General features: G+C 33.4%; 1 long non-coding RNA gene across 1 annotated transcript in view; it reads right to left on the bottom strand.

The window, feature by feature from the left end:
* Positions 1–382: 382 nt before the first annotated feature.
* The window catches only part of LOC143066890 (uncharacterized), a 34,638-nt gene continuing 18,566 nt past the window's right edge, over positions 383–16,454 (bottom strand). The window contains exon 4 of the long non-coding RNA XR_012975776.1: positions 383–938. This is a non-coding gene — a long non-coding RNA (uncharacterized LOC143066890). The remainder of the gene's footprint in view (positions 939–16,454) is intronic.

Raw genomic sequence — 16,454 nt, 5'->3', positions numbered from 1 at the left:
GGGGTAATCTTAGGTGATCCGGAAGGGTAAGCAGATACTGCTCCACATGTGGCACCCGTCGTGTCGATCATGTATATAAACCCGGTAAATAGGCTTATTTGGTACGTCACATTCGTGATGTGGAAGGGGATTGTAGTTACGACATAAGGACCATATCCGATATCATCTGTGAAACGGTGATTTCTTAACGATCAACACTCGTGATGGCGTCCGTAAAATTTACGAAGGAATCAATTCAACTTCACTAATTGGAACTCTTGGTTTAAAAGATTTCTTGTGAGCGGCAATCCTCTATCAAAGAAATCATGATAGGAAATACAAGCCCGAGAATATCGAATATATGTTATATGTAAGTCAGTGGCTGTTTGTCATATAGAAATAATGAGACGTGGTACAAATACTAATTACTATCCAGCAGAGTTCAAATAACGTAAATGTAAGAAACTTCAGATCACAGTTCTGTCTTCTGCAGTGAGCAAAACTTGTACCTTATTGTCAGCTTTGAATCTTTTACTAATTCTAGTATGTTTGTTTTTTATTCAATAGATTGATGAATAATTCATTAAATGTGATTTTTGATTTCTTACGATTAAATGCATTTCTATATTAGGAAAAAGAGCATAGAATATTGTTTACTTTTATTAGAATACTAAAATTGTTTTATTCTGCTCATCTTTAAACAAATGACAACAAAAGCATGGTGTAATTCGATATGAATCAAAAGTATGAAACGACTGGATCGGATATATCATTCATTGAATAGTTATATTTGATACGTTTTGTAACACGATTCGATGGTACAATAAAGTTTATTTCAGTAGCAGTTTCGTCCTTTATCGCTGATGAAAATGGCAATAGCACCAACCCAGAGAGAACAAGGATTGACATTCCAAGATAGAATGGAATTCCTCCATCACCAAAATTATCTTGTAAGAAAGCTACAAAAAATATCATTATATGATCATTGATTTACCATTGACATCACATTATAGTAACTAGCATTGTTCCTGGTGTTTACATTGCGACTGATAGAAGTTAATTTATGAGTTCATACACTTTATCTGACATAAGTTATTGTACGTTACAGACATTGCATAAACGCAACAGTAGTTAACCGATATTCACATCTCATATAAAGAAGACAAAATACAGTTGGGTGCAATCGTTACATGTACTACTATTCAACTTGATGACTAAACTTTGTTTCACATTTGTCATTTCGGGGCCTTTTATAGCTGACTATGCTGTATGGGCTTTGCTAATTTTTGAAGGCTGTCCTAGACATATTTCATGTGAACTTGAAAAGTGTGACCTAGGACTGTCCAACAAGTTAACGTTTTGACAGGTCCAATTTTGAAGTTAACTTTGGACAAGATTAACAAATGCCCAACAAAGGGGTTTAAACATGTTTGGTGAGATCACAAACCTCTCCTATACCTCTAGCCAATATAGAATAAAGCAATACACTGCAATACGCACAGTAAAACTCAGTTTAAAAGAAGTCTGAGTACTATGTCAGATCAGGTAACAAAATAAATGAAAAAAATACACGAATTAACAAAGGACATTAGCAGTTACTGACATGCCAGCTCCAGACCTCAATTAAACTGATTGAAAGATTATAATTTCACCATATGAAAATCAAGCACCGGTTAGGTGATAAGTGTCATACTATCATAAAATATATGAGAACAATAATGTGTCCATAGTACACGGATGCCCCATCCGCCCTATCATTTTCTATGTTCAATGGACATCCCTCATTTGGCATTAACATTAGAAAGATCATATCATAAGGAACATGTGTAATAAGTTTCAAGTTGATTGGACTTCAACTTCATCCAAAACTATCTCGACCAAAAACTTTAACCTGAAACGGACAGACGGACAGACGGACGGACGTACGAACGAACGAACGACGGACAGAAAACATAATGCCCATAAATGGGGCATAAAAACAAAACCCGTACAAGGCCAACAACTGGTTTTAGAATAATTTATTCCGATGCAAAGAACCTATGAGTGTATCAATATTAATACCAAAATATGCCATCCTTAATGACCTGACATCATGTCGTAACTATATCCCTAATGAGTAAGTCTTTTAAAAGGTGAATTCCGACATTCTAGTGCTTTGTAAAGAATATTACCATGAAAGATGTGAAATACCTGAATGTATAAGATGTCTGCATGCTGATTTATATTTACAAATGATTCGTCCTTGTACCAATGATAAAATTAAGTAAGTGTTTGTGATATCGTAAAGTTTATAATAGAAATGACTGGTGCAGAGAGTAAATATCGTAAAGTTTATAATATAAATGACTGGTGCAGAGAGTAAATATCGTAAAGTTTATAATATAAATGACTGGTGCAGAAAGTAAAGTTTATAATAGAAATGACTGGTGCAGAGAGTAAAGTTTATGATAGAAATGACTGGTGCAGAGAGTAAAGTTTATAATAGAAATGACTGGTGCAGAGAGTAAAGTTTATAATAGGAATGACTGGTACAGAGAGTAAAGTTTATAATAGAAATGACTGGTGCAGAGAGTAAAGTTTATGATAGAAATGACTGGTGCAGAGAGTAAAGTTTATAATAGAAATGACTGGTACAGAGAGTAAAGTTTATAATAGAAATGACTGGTGCAGAGAGTAAAGTTTATAATAGAAATGACTGGTACAGAGAGTAAAGTTTATAATAGAAATGACTGGTGCAGAGAGTAAAGTTTATGATAGAAATGACTGGTGCAGAGAGTAAAGTTTATAATAGAAATGACTGGTACAGAGAGTAAAGTTTATAATAGAAATGACTGGTGCAGAGAGTAAAGTTTATGATAGAAATGACTGGTGCAGAGAGTAAAGTTTATAATAGAAATGACTGGTGCAGACTAAATATCGTAAAGTTTATAATAGAAATGACTGGTGCAGAGAGTAAAGTGTATAATAGAAATGACTGGTTCAGAGAGTAAAGTTTATAATATAAACGACTGGTGCAGAGAGTTAAGTTTTCTTTATAATAGAAATGACTGGTACAGAGAGTAAAATTTATAATAGAAATGACTGGTGCAGAGAGTAAAGTTTATGATAGAAATGACTGGTGCAGAGAGTAAAGTTTATGATAGAAATGACTGGTGCAGAGAGTAAAGTTTATAATAGAAATGACTGGTGCAGAGAGTAAAGTTTATAATAGAAATGACTGGTACAGAGAGTAAAGTTTATAATAGAAATGACTGGTGCAGACTAAATATCGTAAAGTTTATAATTGAAATGACTGGTGCAGAGAGTAAAGTGTATAATAGAAATGACTGGTTCAGAGAGTAAAGTTTATAATATAAACGACTGGTGCAGAGAGTTAAGTTTTCTTTATAATAGAAATGACTGGTACAGAGAGTAAAATTTATAATAGAAATGACTGGTGCAGAGAGTAAAGTTTATAATAGAAATGACTGGTACCGAGATTAAAGTTTATAATAGAAATGACTGGTGCAGAGAGTAAAGTTTATAATAGAAATGAGTGGTACAGAGAGTAAAGTTTATAATAGAAATGACTGGTACCGAGAGTAAAGTTTTTAATTGAAATGACTGGTGCAGAGAGTAAAGTTTATAATAGAAATGACTGGTGCAGAGAGAAAAGTTTATAATAGAAATGACTGGTGCAGAGAGTAAAGTTTATAATAGAAATGACTGGTACAGAGAGTAAAGTTTATAATAGAAATGACTGGTGCAGAGAGTAAAGTTAATAATAGAAATGACTGGTGCAGAGAGTAAAGTTTATAATAGAAATGACTGGTTCAGATAGTAAAGTTTATAATATAAACGACTGGAGCAGAGAGTTAAGTTTTTTTATAATAGAAATGACTGGTGCAGAAAGTAAAGTTTCTAATAGAAATGACTGGTACCGAGAGTAAAGTTTATGATAGAAATGACTGGTGCAGAGAGTAAAGTTTATAATAGAAATGGCTGGTACCGAGAGTAAAGTTTATAATAGAAATGACTGATGCAGAGAGTAAAGTTTATAATAGAAATGACTGGTACCGAGAGTAAAGTTGATAATAGAAATGACTGATGCAGAGAGTAAAGTTTATAATAGAAATGACTGGTGCAGAGAGTAAAGTTTATAATAGAAAGGACTGGTGCATAGAGTAAAGTTTATAATAGAAATGACCGGTGCAGAGAGTAAAGTTTATAATAGAAATGACAGGTACAGAGAGTAAAGTTTATAATAGAAATGACTGGTGCAGAGAGTAAAGTTCACAATAGAAATGACTGGTACAGAGAGTAAAGTTTATAATAGAAATGACTGGTGCAGAGAGTAAATATCGTAAAGTTTATAACAGAAAAGACTGGTGCAGAGAGTAAAGTTTATAATAGAAATGACTGGTTCAGAGAGTAAAGTTTATAATAGAAATGACTGGTGCAGAGAGTAAAGTTTATAATAGAAATGACTGGTTCAGAGAGAAAAGTTTATAATATAAACGACTGGTACAGAGAGTTAAGTTTTTTTTATAATAGAAATGACTGGTGCAGAGAGTAAAGTTTATAATAGAAATGACTGGTGCAGAGAGTAAAGTTTATAATAGAAATGACTGGTGCAGAGAGTAAAGTTTATAATAGAAATGACTGGTACAGAGAGTAAAGTTTATAATAGAAATGACTGGTGCAGAGAGTAAATATCGTAAAGTTTATAATAGAAATGACTGGTGCAGAGAGTAAAGTTTATAATATAAAAGACTGGTTCAGAGAGTAAAGTTTATAATAGAAATGACTGGTGCAGAGAGTAAAGTTTATAATAGAAATGACTGGTACAGAGAGTAAAGTTTATAATAGAAATGACTGGTGCAGAGAGTAAAGTTTATAATAGAAATGAGTGGTACAGAGAGTAAAGTTCACAATAGAAATGACTGGTACAGAGAGTAAAGTTTATAATAGAAATGACTGGTGCAGAGAGTAAATATCGTAAAGTTTATAATAGAAATGACTGGTGCAGAGAGTAAAGTTTATAATAGAAATGACTGGTTCAGAGAGTAAAGTTTATGATAGAAATGACTGGTGCAGAGAGTAAAGTTTACAATACAAATGACTGGTACAGAGAGTAAAGTTTATAATAAAAATGACTGGTGCAGAGAGTAAAGTTTATAATAGAAATGACTGGTTCAGAGAGTAAAGTTTATGATATAAATGACTGGTGCAGAGAGTAAAGTTTACAATAGAAATGACTGGTGCAGAGAGTTAAGTTTTTTTTTTATAATAGAAATGACTGGTGCAGAGATTAAAGTTTATAATAGAAATGACTGGTACCGCGAGTAAAGTTTATGATAGAAATGACTGGTGCAGAGAGTAAAGTTTATAATATAAATGACTGGTGCAGAAAGTAAAGTTTATAATAGAAATGACTGGTGCAGAGAGTAAAGTTTATGATAGAAATGACTGGTGCAGAGAGTAAAGTTTATAATAGAAATGACTGGTACAGAGAGTAAAGTTTATAATAGAAATGACTGGTACAGAGAGTAAAGTTTATAATATAAATGACTGGTGCAGAGTAAATATCGTAAAGTTTATAATAGAAATGACTGGTGCAGAGAGTAAAGTGTATAATAGAAATGACTGGTTCAGAGAGTAAAATTTATAATATAAACGACTGGTGCAGAGAGTTAAGTTTTCTTTATAATAGAAATGACTGGTGCAGAGAGTAAAGTTTATAATAGAAATGACTGGTACAGAGAGTAAAGTTTATAATATAAACGACTGGTGCAGAGAGTTAAGTTTTCTTTATAATAGAAATGACTGGTACAGAGAGTAAAATTTATAATAGAAATGACTGGTGCAGAGAGTAAAGTTTATAATAGAAATGACTGGTACCGAGAGTAAAGTTTATAATAGAAATGACTGGTGCAGAGAGTAAAGTTTATAATAGAAATGACTGGTGCAGAGAGTAAAGTGTATAATAGAAATGACTGGTTCAGAGAGTAAAGTTTATAATATAAACGACTGGTGCAGAGAGTTAAGTTTTCTTTATAATAGAAATGACTGGTACAGAGAGTAAAATTTATAATAGAAATGACTGGTGCAGAGAGTAAAGTTTATAATAGAAATGACTGGTACCGAGAGTAAAGTTTATAATAGAAATGACTGGTGCAGAGAGTAAAGTTTATAATAGAAATGACTGGTGCAGAGAGTAAAGTGTATAATAGAAATGACTGGTTCAGAGAGTAAAGTTTATAATATAAACGACTGGTGCAGAGAGTTAAGTTTTCTTTATAATAGAAATGACTGGTACAGAGAGTAAAATTTATAATAGAAATGACTGGTGCAGAGAGTAAAGTTTATAATAGAAATGACTGGTACCGAGAGTAAAGTTTATAATAGAAATGACTGGTGCAGAGAGTAAAGTTTATAATAGAAATGACTGGTGCAGAGAGTAAAGTGTATAATAGAAATGACTGGTTCAGAGAGTAAAGTTTATAATATAAACGACTGGTGCAGAGAGTTAAGTTTTCTTTATAATAGAAATGACTGGTACAGAGAGTAAAATTTATAATAGAAATGACTGGTGCAGAGAGTAAAGTTTATAATAGAAATGACTGGTACCGAGAGTAAAGTTTATAATAGAAATGACTGGTACCGAGAGTAAAGTTTATAATAGAAATGACTGGTGCAGAGAGTAAAGTTTATAATAGAAATGAGTGGTAGAGAGAGTAAAGTTTATAATAGAAATGACTGGTACCGAGAGTAAAGTTTTTAATTGAAATGACTGGTGCAGAGAGTAAAGTTTATAATAGAAATGACTGGTGCAGAGAGTAAAGTTTATAATAGAAATGAGTGGTAGAGAGAGTAAAGTTTATGATAGAAATGACTGGTACCGAGAATAAAGTTTTTAATTGAAATGACTGGTGCAGAGAGTAAAGTTTATAATAGAAATGACTGGTGCAGAGAGTAAAGTTTATAATAGAAATGACTGGTGCAGAGAGTAAAGTTTATAATAGAAATGACTGGTACAGAGAGTAAAGTTTATAATAGAAATGACTGGTGCAGAGAGTAAAGTTAATAATAGAAATGACTGGTGCAGAGAGTAAAGTTTATAATAGAAATGACTGGTTCAGAGAGTAAAGTTTATAATATAAACGACTGGAGCAGAGAGTTAAGTTTTTTTATAATAGAAATGACTGGTGCAGAAAGTAAAGTTTCTAATAGAAATGACTGGTACCGAGAGTAAAGTTTATGATAGAAATGACTGGTGCAGAGAGTAAAGTTTATAATAGAAATGACTGGTACAGAGAGTAAAGTTTATAATATAAATGACTGGTGCAGAGTAAATATCGTAAAGTTTATAATAGAAATGACTGGTGCAGAGAGTAAAGTGTATAATAGAAATGACTGGTTCAGAGAGTAAAATTTATAATATAAACGACTGGTGCAGAGAGTTAAGTTTTCTTTATAATAGAAATGACTGGTGCAGAGAGTAAAGTTTATAATAGAAATGACTGGTACAGAGAGTAAAGTTTATAATATAAACGACTGGTGCAGAGAGTTAAGTTTTCTTTATAATAAAAATGACTGGTACAGAGAGTAAAATTTATAATAGAAATGACTGGTGCAGAGAGTAAAGTTTATAATAGAAATGACTGGTACCGAGAGTAAAGTTTATAATAGAAATGACTGGTGCAGAGAGTAAAGTTTATAATAGAAATGACTGGTGCAGAGAGTAAAGTGTATAATAGAAATGACTGGTTCAGAGAGTAAAGTTTATAATATAAACGACTGGTGCAGAGAGTTAAGTTTTCTTTATAATAGAAATGACTGGTACAGAGAGTAAAATTTATAATAGAAATGACTGGTGCAGAGAGTAAAGTTTATAATAGAAATGACTGGTACCGAGAGTAAAGTTTATAATAGAAATGACTGGTGCAGAGAGTAAAGTTTATAATAGAAATGAGTGGTAGAGAGAGTAAAGTTTATAATAGAAATGACTGGTACCGAGAGTAAAGTTTTTAATTGAAATGACTGGTGCAGAGAGTAAAGTTTATAATAGAAATGACTGGTGCAGAGAGTAAAGTTTATAATAGAAATGACTGGTGCAGAGAGTAAAGTTTATAATAGAAATGACTGGTACAGAGAGTAAAGTTTATAATAGAAATGACTGGTGCAGAGAGTAAAGTTAATAATAGAAATGACTGGTGCAGAGAGTAAAGTTTATAATAGAAATGACTGGTTCAGAGAGTAAAGTTTATAATATAAACGACTGGAGCAGAGAGTTAAGTTTTTTTATAATAGAAATGACTGGTGCAGAAAGTAAAGTTTCTAATAGAAATGACTGGTACCGAGAGTAAAGTTTATGATAGAAATGACTGGTGCAGAGAGTAAAGTTTATAATAGAAATGGCTGGTACCGAGAGTAAAGTTTAAAATAGAAATCACTGATGCAGAGAGTAAAGTTTATAATAGAAATGACTGGTACCGAGAGTAAAGTTTATAATAGAAATGACTGATGCAGAGAGTAAAGTTTATAATAGAAATGACTGGTGCAGAGACTAAAGTTTATAATAGAAAGGACTGGTGCATAGAGTAAAGTTTATAATAGAAATGACCGGTGCAGAGAGTAAAGTTTATAATAGAAATGACAGGTACAGAGAGTAAAGTTTATAATAGAAATGACTGGTGCAGAGAGTAAAGTTCACAATAGAAATGACTGGTTCTGAGAGTAAAGTTTATAATAGAAATGACTGGTGCAGAGAGTAAAGTTTATAATAGAAATGACTGGTGCAGAGAGTAAAGTTTATAATAGAAATGAATGGTACAGAGAGTAAAGTTTATAATAGAAATGACTGGTGCAGAGAGTAAAGTTCACAATAGAAATGACTGGTACAGAGAGTAAAGTTTATAATAGAAATGACTGGTGCAGAGAGTAAATATCGTAAAGTTTATAATAGAAATGACTGGTGCAGAGAGTAAAGTTTATAATAGAAATGACTGGTTCAGAGAGTAAAGTTTATGATATAAATGACTGGTGCAGAGAGTAAAGTTTACAATACAAATGACTGGTACAGAGAGTAAAGTTTATAATAGAAATGACTGGTGCAGAGAGTAAAGTTTATAATAGAAATGACTGGTTCAGAGAGTAAAGTTTATGATATAAATGACTGGTGCAGAGAGTAAAGTTTACAATAGAAATGACTGGTGCAGAGAGTTAAGTTTTTTTTTATAATAGAAATGACTGGTGCAGAGATTAAAGTTTATAATAGAAATGACTGGTACCCCGAGTAAAGTTTATGATAGAAATGAATGGTGCAGAGAGTAAAGTTTATAATATAAATGACTGGTGCAGAAAGTAAAGTTTATTATAGAAATGACTGGTGCAGAGAGTAAAGTTTATGATAGAAATGACTGGTGCAGAGAGTAAAGTTTATAATAGAAATGACTGGTGCAGAGAGTAAAGTTTATAACAGAAATGACTGGTACAGAGAGTAAAGTTTATAATAGAAATGACTGGTGCAGAGAGTAAAGTTTATAATAGAAAGGACTGGTGCATAGAGTAAAGTTTATGATAGAAATGACTGGAGGAGAGAGTAAAGTTTATAATAGAAATGACTGGTGCAGAGAGTAAAGTTTATAACAGAAAGGACTGGTACAGAGAGTAAAGTTTATAATAGAAATGACTGGTGCAGAGAGTAAATATCGTAAAGTGTATAATAGAAATGACTGGTGCAGAGAGTAAAGTTTATAATAGAAATGACTGGTGCAGAGAGTAAAGTTTCTAATAGAAATGACTGGTACCCCGTGTAAAGTTTATGATAGAAATGACTGGTGCAGAGAGTAAAGTTTATAATAGAAATGACTGGTGCAGAGAGTTAAGTTTATAATAGAAATGACTGGTGCAGAGTAAATATCGTAAAGTTTATAATAGAAATGACTGGTGCAGAGAGTAAAGTGTATAATAGAAATGACTGGTTCAGAGAGTAAAGTTTATAATATAAACGACTGGTGCAGAGAGTTAAGTTTTCTTTATAATAGAAATGACTGTTACAGAGAGTAAAAGTTATAATAGAAATGACTGGTGCAGAGAGTAAAGTTTATAATAGAAATGACTGGTACAGAGAGTAAAGTTTATAATAGAAATGACTGGTGCAGAGAGTAAAGTGTATAATAGAAATGACTGGTTCAGAGAGTAAAGTTTATAATATAAACGACTGGTGCAGAGAGTTAAGTTTTCTTTATAATAGAAATGACTGGTACAGAGAGTAAAATTTATAATAGAAATGACTGGTGCAGAGAGTAAAGTTTATAATAGAAATGACTGGTACCGAGAGTAAAGTTTATAATAGAAATGACTGGTGCAGAGAGTAAAGTTTATAATAGAAATGAGTGGTAGAGAGAGTAAAGTTTATAATAGAAATGACTGGTACCGAGAGTAAAGTTTTTAATTTTAATGACTGGTGCAGAGAGTAAAGTTTATAATAGAAATGACTGGTGCAGAGAGTAAAGTTTATAATAGAAATGACTGGTGCAGAGAGTAAAGTTTATAATAGAAATGACTGGTACAGAGAGTAAAGTTTATAATAGAAATGACTGGTGCAGAGAGTAAAGTTAATAATAGAAATGACTGGTGCAGAGAGTAAAGTTTATAATAGAAATGACTGGTTCAGAGAGTAAAGTTTATAATATAAACGACTGGAGCAGAGAGTTAAGTTTTTTTATAATAGAAATGACTGGTGCAGAAAGTAAAGTTTCTAATAGAAATGACTGGTACCGAGAGTAAAGTTTATGATAGAAATGACTGGTGCAGAGAGTAAAGTTTATAATAGAAATGGCTGGTACCGAGAGTAAAGTTTATAATAGAAATCACTGATGCAGAGAGTAAAGTTTATAATAGAAATGACTGGTACCGAGAGTAAAGTTTATAATAGAAATGACTGATGCAGAGAGTAAAGTTTATAATAGAAATGACTGGTGCAGAGACTAAAGTTTATAATAGAAAGGACTGGTGCATAGAGTAAAGTTTATAATAGAAATGACCGGTGCAGAGAGTAAAGTTTATAATAGAAATGACAGGTACAGAGAGTAAAGTTTAAAATAGAAATGACTGGTGCAGAGAGTAAAGTTCACAATAGAAATGACTGGTTCTGAGAGTAAAGTTTATAATAGAAATGACTGGTGCAGAGAGTAAAGTTTATAATAGAAATGACTGGTGCAGAGAGTAAAGTTTATAATAGAAATGAATGGTACAGAGAGTAAAGTTTATAATAGAAATGACTGGTGCAGAGAGTAAAGTTCACAATAGAAATGACTGGTACAGAGAGTAAAGTTTATAATATAAATGACTGGTGCAGAGAGTAAATATCGTAAAGTTTATAATAGAAATGACTGGTGCAGAGAGTAAAGTTTATAATAGAAATGACTGGTTCAGAGAGTAAAGTTTATGATATAAATGACTGGTGCAGAGAGTAAAGTTTACAATACAAATGACTGGTACAGAGAGTAAAGTTTATAATAGAAATGACTGGTGCAGAGAGTAAAGTTTATAATAGAAATGACTGGTTCAGAGAGTAAAGTTTATGATATAAATGACTGGTGCAGAGAGTAAAGTTTACAATAGAAATGACTGGTGCAGAGAGTTAAGTTTTTTTTTATAATAGAAATGACTGGTGCAGAGATTAAAGTTTATAATAGAAATGACTGGTACCCCGAGTAAAGTTTATGATAGAAATGAATGGTGCAGAGAGTAAAGTTTATAATATAAATGACTGGTGCAGAAAGTAAAGTTTATAATAGAAATGACTGGTGCAGAGAGTAAAGTTTATGATAGAAATGACTGGTGCAGAGAGTAAAGTTTATAATAGAAATGACTGGTGCAGAGAGTAAAGTTTATAACAGAAATGACTGGTACAGAGAGTAAAGTTTATAATAGAAATGACTGGTGCAGAGAGTAAAGTTTATAATAGAAAGGACTGGTGCATAGAGTAAAGTTTATGATAGAAATGACTGGAGCAGAGAGTAAAGTTTATAATAGAAATGACTGGTGCAGAGAGTAAAGTTTATAACAGAAAGGACTGGTACAGAGAGTAAAGTTTATAATAGAAATGACTGGTGCAGAGAGTAAATATCGTAAAGTGTATAATAGAAATGACTGGTGCAGAGAGTAAAGTTTATAATAGAAATGACTGGTGCAGAGAGTAAAGTTTCTAATAGAAATGACTGGTACCCCGAGTAAAGTTTATGATAGAAATGACTGGTGCAGAGAGTAAAGTTTATAATAGAAATGACTGGTGCAGAGAGTTAAGTTTATAATAGAAATGACTGGTGCAGAGTAAATATCGTAAAGTTTATAATAGAAATGACTGGTGCAGAGAGTAAATATCGTAAAGTTGATAATAGAAATGACTGGTACAGAGAGTAAAGTTTATAATAGAAATGACTGGTGCAGAGAGTAAATATCGTAAAGTTTATAATAGAAATGACTGGTGCAGAGAGTAAAGTTTATAATAGAAATGACTGGTACAGAGAGTAAAGTTTATAATAGAAATGACTGGTGCAGAGAGTAAATATCGTAAAGTTTATAATAGAAATGACTGGTGCAGAGAGTAAAGTTTATAATAGAAATGACTGGTGCAGAGAGTTATGTTTATAATAGAAATGACTGGTGCAGAGAGTTAAGAAGACTAATGTTTACATACATTGTATGAGGAAATCTTGTATGCTCTTTACCGAATCCATTTCGGCCCTGGAATAAGAAGTATCCACGAAACTATGGAGGCTGACTTTGATTGCTGCTGAGTCTGATTTCAAATAGTTTGGAAAGATGTTTTGTGGAGCACCTAGTAGACCTTATCTAGCAAGATAAGGTATTTTGTAAGGACTCATTTGTAATATTGGCACCCTGTACAATGAAGGCAGTTCCAGTACTTCAAATTTAGTTAAAATTCCACTGGAAGACAGAACTGATCTATGATTCTTCTAGATTACTTCTGTTGTACGTTTCTTGATAGTACCGGCTGAGGTTTTAAAAGCAAGTGAATTTTTAATAGCTATTCCGTTATCAGTTATTTATTTGATTTATTCGGGGAAATCATGTTGTTTGGATCTTTACTACAGGAACAATACACATTTGTCATGGATGTATACAGGCGCTAAGCAACATTTTGGATTTAGATTCAGCGATAATTGCATTAGATGTATATTTCAATATGATACGTTATTCTGATTGGCTACACTGCAATCTCGCGTTATTCCTTAATCAACTTCATTACACAATAAAATTTATCATTCATGATGACACGAGGTCTCACAATAAAGTGCACAGGTAAATTAAATAAAAATCGTGTTTTCATGATCCTAGCTAAAAATGTAATTATAAGTATTGAATGCTTCTTTTTGTAACTTCATAGGGTTGTAAAAGCGTTGACCGTGCGCACATTTTTAGAATGAAGTGTTTCCGCGCTTCATACAGAATGTACTTCGGTCAACGCTTTTACACCCCAATGAAATTACAAAAAGAAGCATTCAATTCTTAATTAATTTTAATCAACTTTCAGCCTTAATCCATTTGGAAAGAGTATCCGAGTCTGCTACTTGGTATTTAACTAATTGTCTGGCATTGTCCCAAACAGTATACATTAGCATTTTGAAATTGTGTTTTCAATTAATGGTTTACGCCTTACGGTAAATTTGATTCTTTGGTAAACACATGTCGCTGATACGTACTGTTGACAATGGTCAAATGAATTGTAATAAAATGAACATCTGAATTGTATTTATTACAAGATATACCCTAAAGTAGGGAGATATTTTGGATTGAACTGAATTATTATGATGGGAGTCGTCTACATAGATAGCCTTAAGATCTTTTTTGCAAAGGAAATTTTAGAAATAATCGATCCTAAATAACATCTTTCCAAATACAAATTTGTTTTAATAGTCTGTGGCAATATCAGAGATAGAAGTCTTAAGTTCGTATTGGTTTGAAACAATGGTTTGCAAACAAACATATACAAAGACTGAACCAATGAATTGATAAGTGAAATGTCTAACTGACATAAGTTATTTATAGAAATATCACGATGAGTAAGCGATATTAAATGGTGATGTCAATGTTCATATGGCGAGCGATATCACGATGAGTAGGCGATATCAAATGGTGATGTCAATGTTCATATGGGGAGCGAAACTGAAAATACTTTACATTCACCGAGTCGCAGGCATAGAACATCTTCACATATAACATTGACATTACAACCAAAAGGTTGTCATGTGTTCCAGTCTTAGATTGAAGTAGTCTCATTTTTGTCTACCAACAGCATTCTCTATATTTGCCGATAGTTTGGTATTCTCTAAATATAGGCAATACACTTTCCAATAGGAACTTCTTTCACGGTGAATGAGTTACCAACTAAGTTACCAAGACTCTGTATCAGTTATACAAACCATCAAATGGATTACTTACTAAGTTAGCCAGACTCTGCATCAGTTATACTAACCAGCGAATGGATAACCCACCAAGCTAGCCAGACTCTGTATCAGTTATACTAACCAGCGAATGGATATCCCACTAAGCTTACCAGACTCTGCATCAGTAATACTAACCAGTGGATGGATTACCCACCAAGATATCCATAATCTGTATCAGTAATACTAACAAGCGAATGGATAACCCACCAATCTAGCCAGACTCTGTATTAGTAATGCTAACCAGAGAATGGATTACTCAACACGCTAGCTAGACTGTATCAGTAATACGAACAAGCAAATGGATTATTCACCAAGCTAAACAGACTCTGTGTCAGTTATACTTATCAGACAATGGATTACAAACGAAGTTAGACAGACTCTGTATCAGTAAAACTAACTAGCAAAAGGATTACCCACCACGCTAGCAAGACTCTGTATCAGCAATACTTACCAGCGAATCAATTACCCACTAAGCTAGCCAGACTTTGTAACAGTAATACTAACCAGCGAATGGATTACCAACTAAGCTAGCCAGACTCTGTATCCGTAATACTGACTAGCGAATGAATTACCCACCAAGCTAGCCAGACTCTGCATCAGTAATACTAACCAGCGAATGGATTACCCACCAAGCTAGCCATAATCTGTATCAGTAATACTAACCAGCAAATGGATAACCCACCAATCTAGCCAGGCTCTGTATCAGTAATACTAACCAGTGGATGGATTACCCACCTAGATAGCCATAATCTGTATCAGTAATACTAACCAGCGAAAGGATTACCCACTAAGCTAGCCAGACTCTGCATCAGTAATACTAACCAGCAAATGGATTACCCACCAAGCTAGCCATAATCTGTATCAGTAATACTAACCAGCGAACAGATTACGCACTAAGCTTAGCAGACCCTGCATCAGTAATACTAACCAGTGGATGGATTACCCACCAAGATAGCCATAATCTGTATCAGTAATACTAACCAGCGAATGGATAACCCACCAATCTATCCAGACTCTGTATTAGTAATGCTAACCAGAGAATGGTTTACTCAACACGCTAGCCAGACTGTATCAGTAATACGAACAAGCAAATGGGTTACCCACCAAGCCAGCCAGACTCTGCATCAGTAATACTAACCAGCGAATGGATTACCCACCAAGCTAGCCATAATCTGTATCAGTAATACTAACCAGCGAACGGATTACCCACTAAGCTTACCAGACTCTGCATCAGTAATACTAACCAGTGGATGGATTACCCACCAAGATAGCCATAATCTGTATCAGTAATACTAACCAGTGAATGGATAAACCACCAATCTAGCCAGACTCTGTATTAGTAATGCTAACCAGAGAATGGATTATTCACCACGCTATCCAGACTGTATCAGTAATACGAACAAGCAAATGGATTATTCACCAAGTTAGACAGACTCTGTATTAGTTATACTTGTCAGACAATGGATTACAAACGAAGTTAGACAGATTTTGTATCAGTAAAACTAACAAGCGAATGGATTACTAACCACGCTAGCAAGACTCTGTATCAGTAATGCTAACCAGCGAATGGATTACCCACCACACTATCCAGACTCTGTATCAGTAATACTAACAAGCGAATGGATTAACCACCACACTAGCAAGACTCTGTATCCGTAATACTATCAAGCGAATGGATTAACCACCACGCTATCCAGACTCTTTCAGTGTATCCGTAATACTAACAACCAAATGGATTACCCACCATGCTAGCAAGACTCTGTATCAGTAATACTAACCAGTGGATGGATTACCCACTAACTTATCCAGACTCTGTGTCAGTAATACTAACTAGCCAATGGATTACCCACCACGCTAGCAAGACTCTGTATCAGTGATACTTACCAGCGAATGGAATACCAACACAGCTAGCCAGACTCTGCATCAGTAATACTAACCAGCGAATGGAATAGACACAAAGCTAGCCAGACTCTGTATCAGTAATACTAACCAGAGAATGGATTACCCACGACGCTA

This window comes from Mytilus galloprovincialis, chromosome 3 (genome assembly GCF_965363235.1).
Source record: "Mytilus galloprovincialis chromosome 3, xbMytGall1.hap1.1, whole genome shotgun sequence".
Lineage (NCBI taxonomy): Eukaryota > Metazoa > Mollusca > Bivalvia > Mytilida > Mytilidae > Mytilus > Mytilus galloprovincialis.
This window is presented reverse-complemented; position numbering and strand designations above follow the sequence as displayed.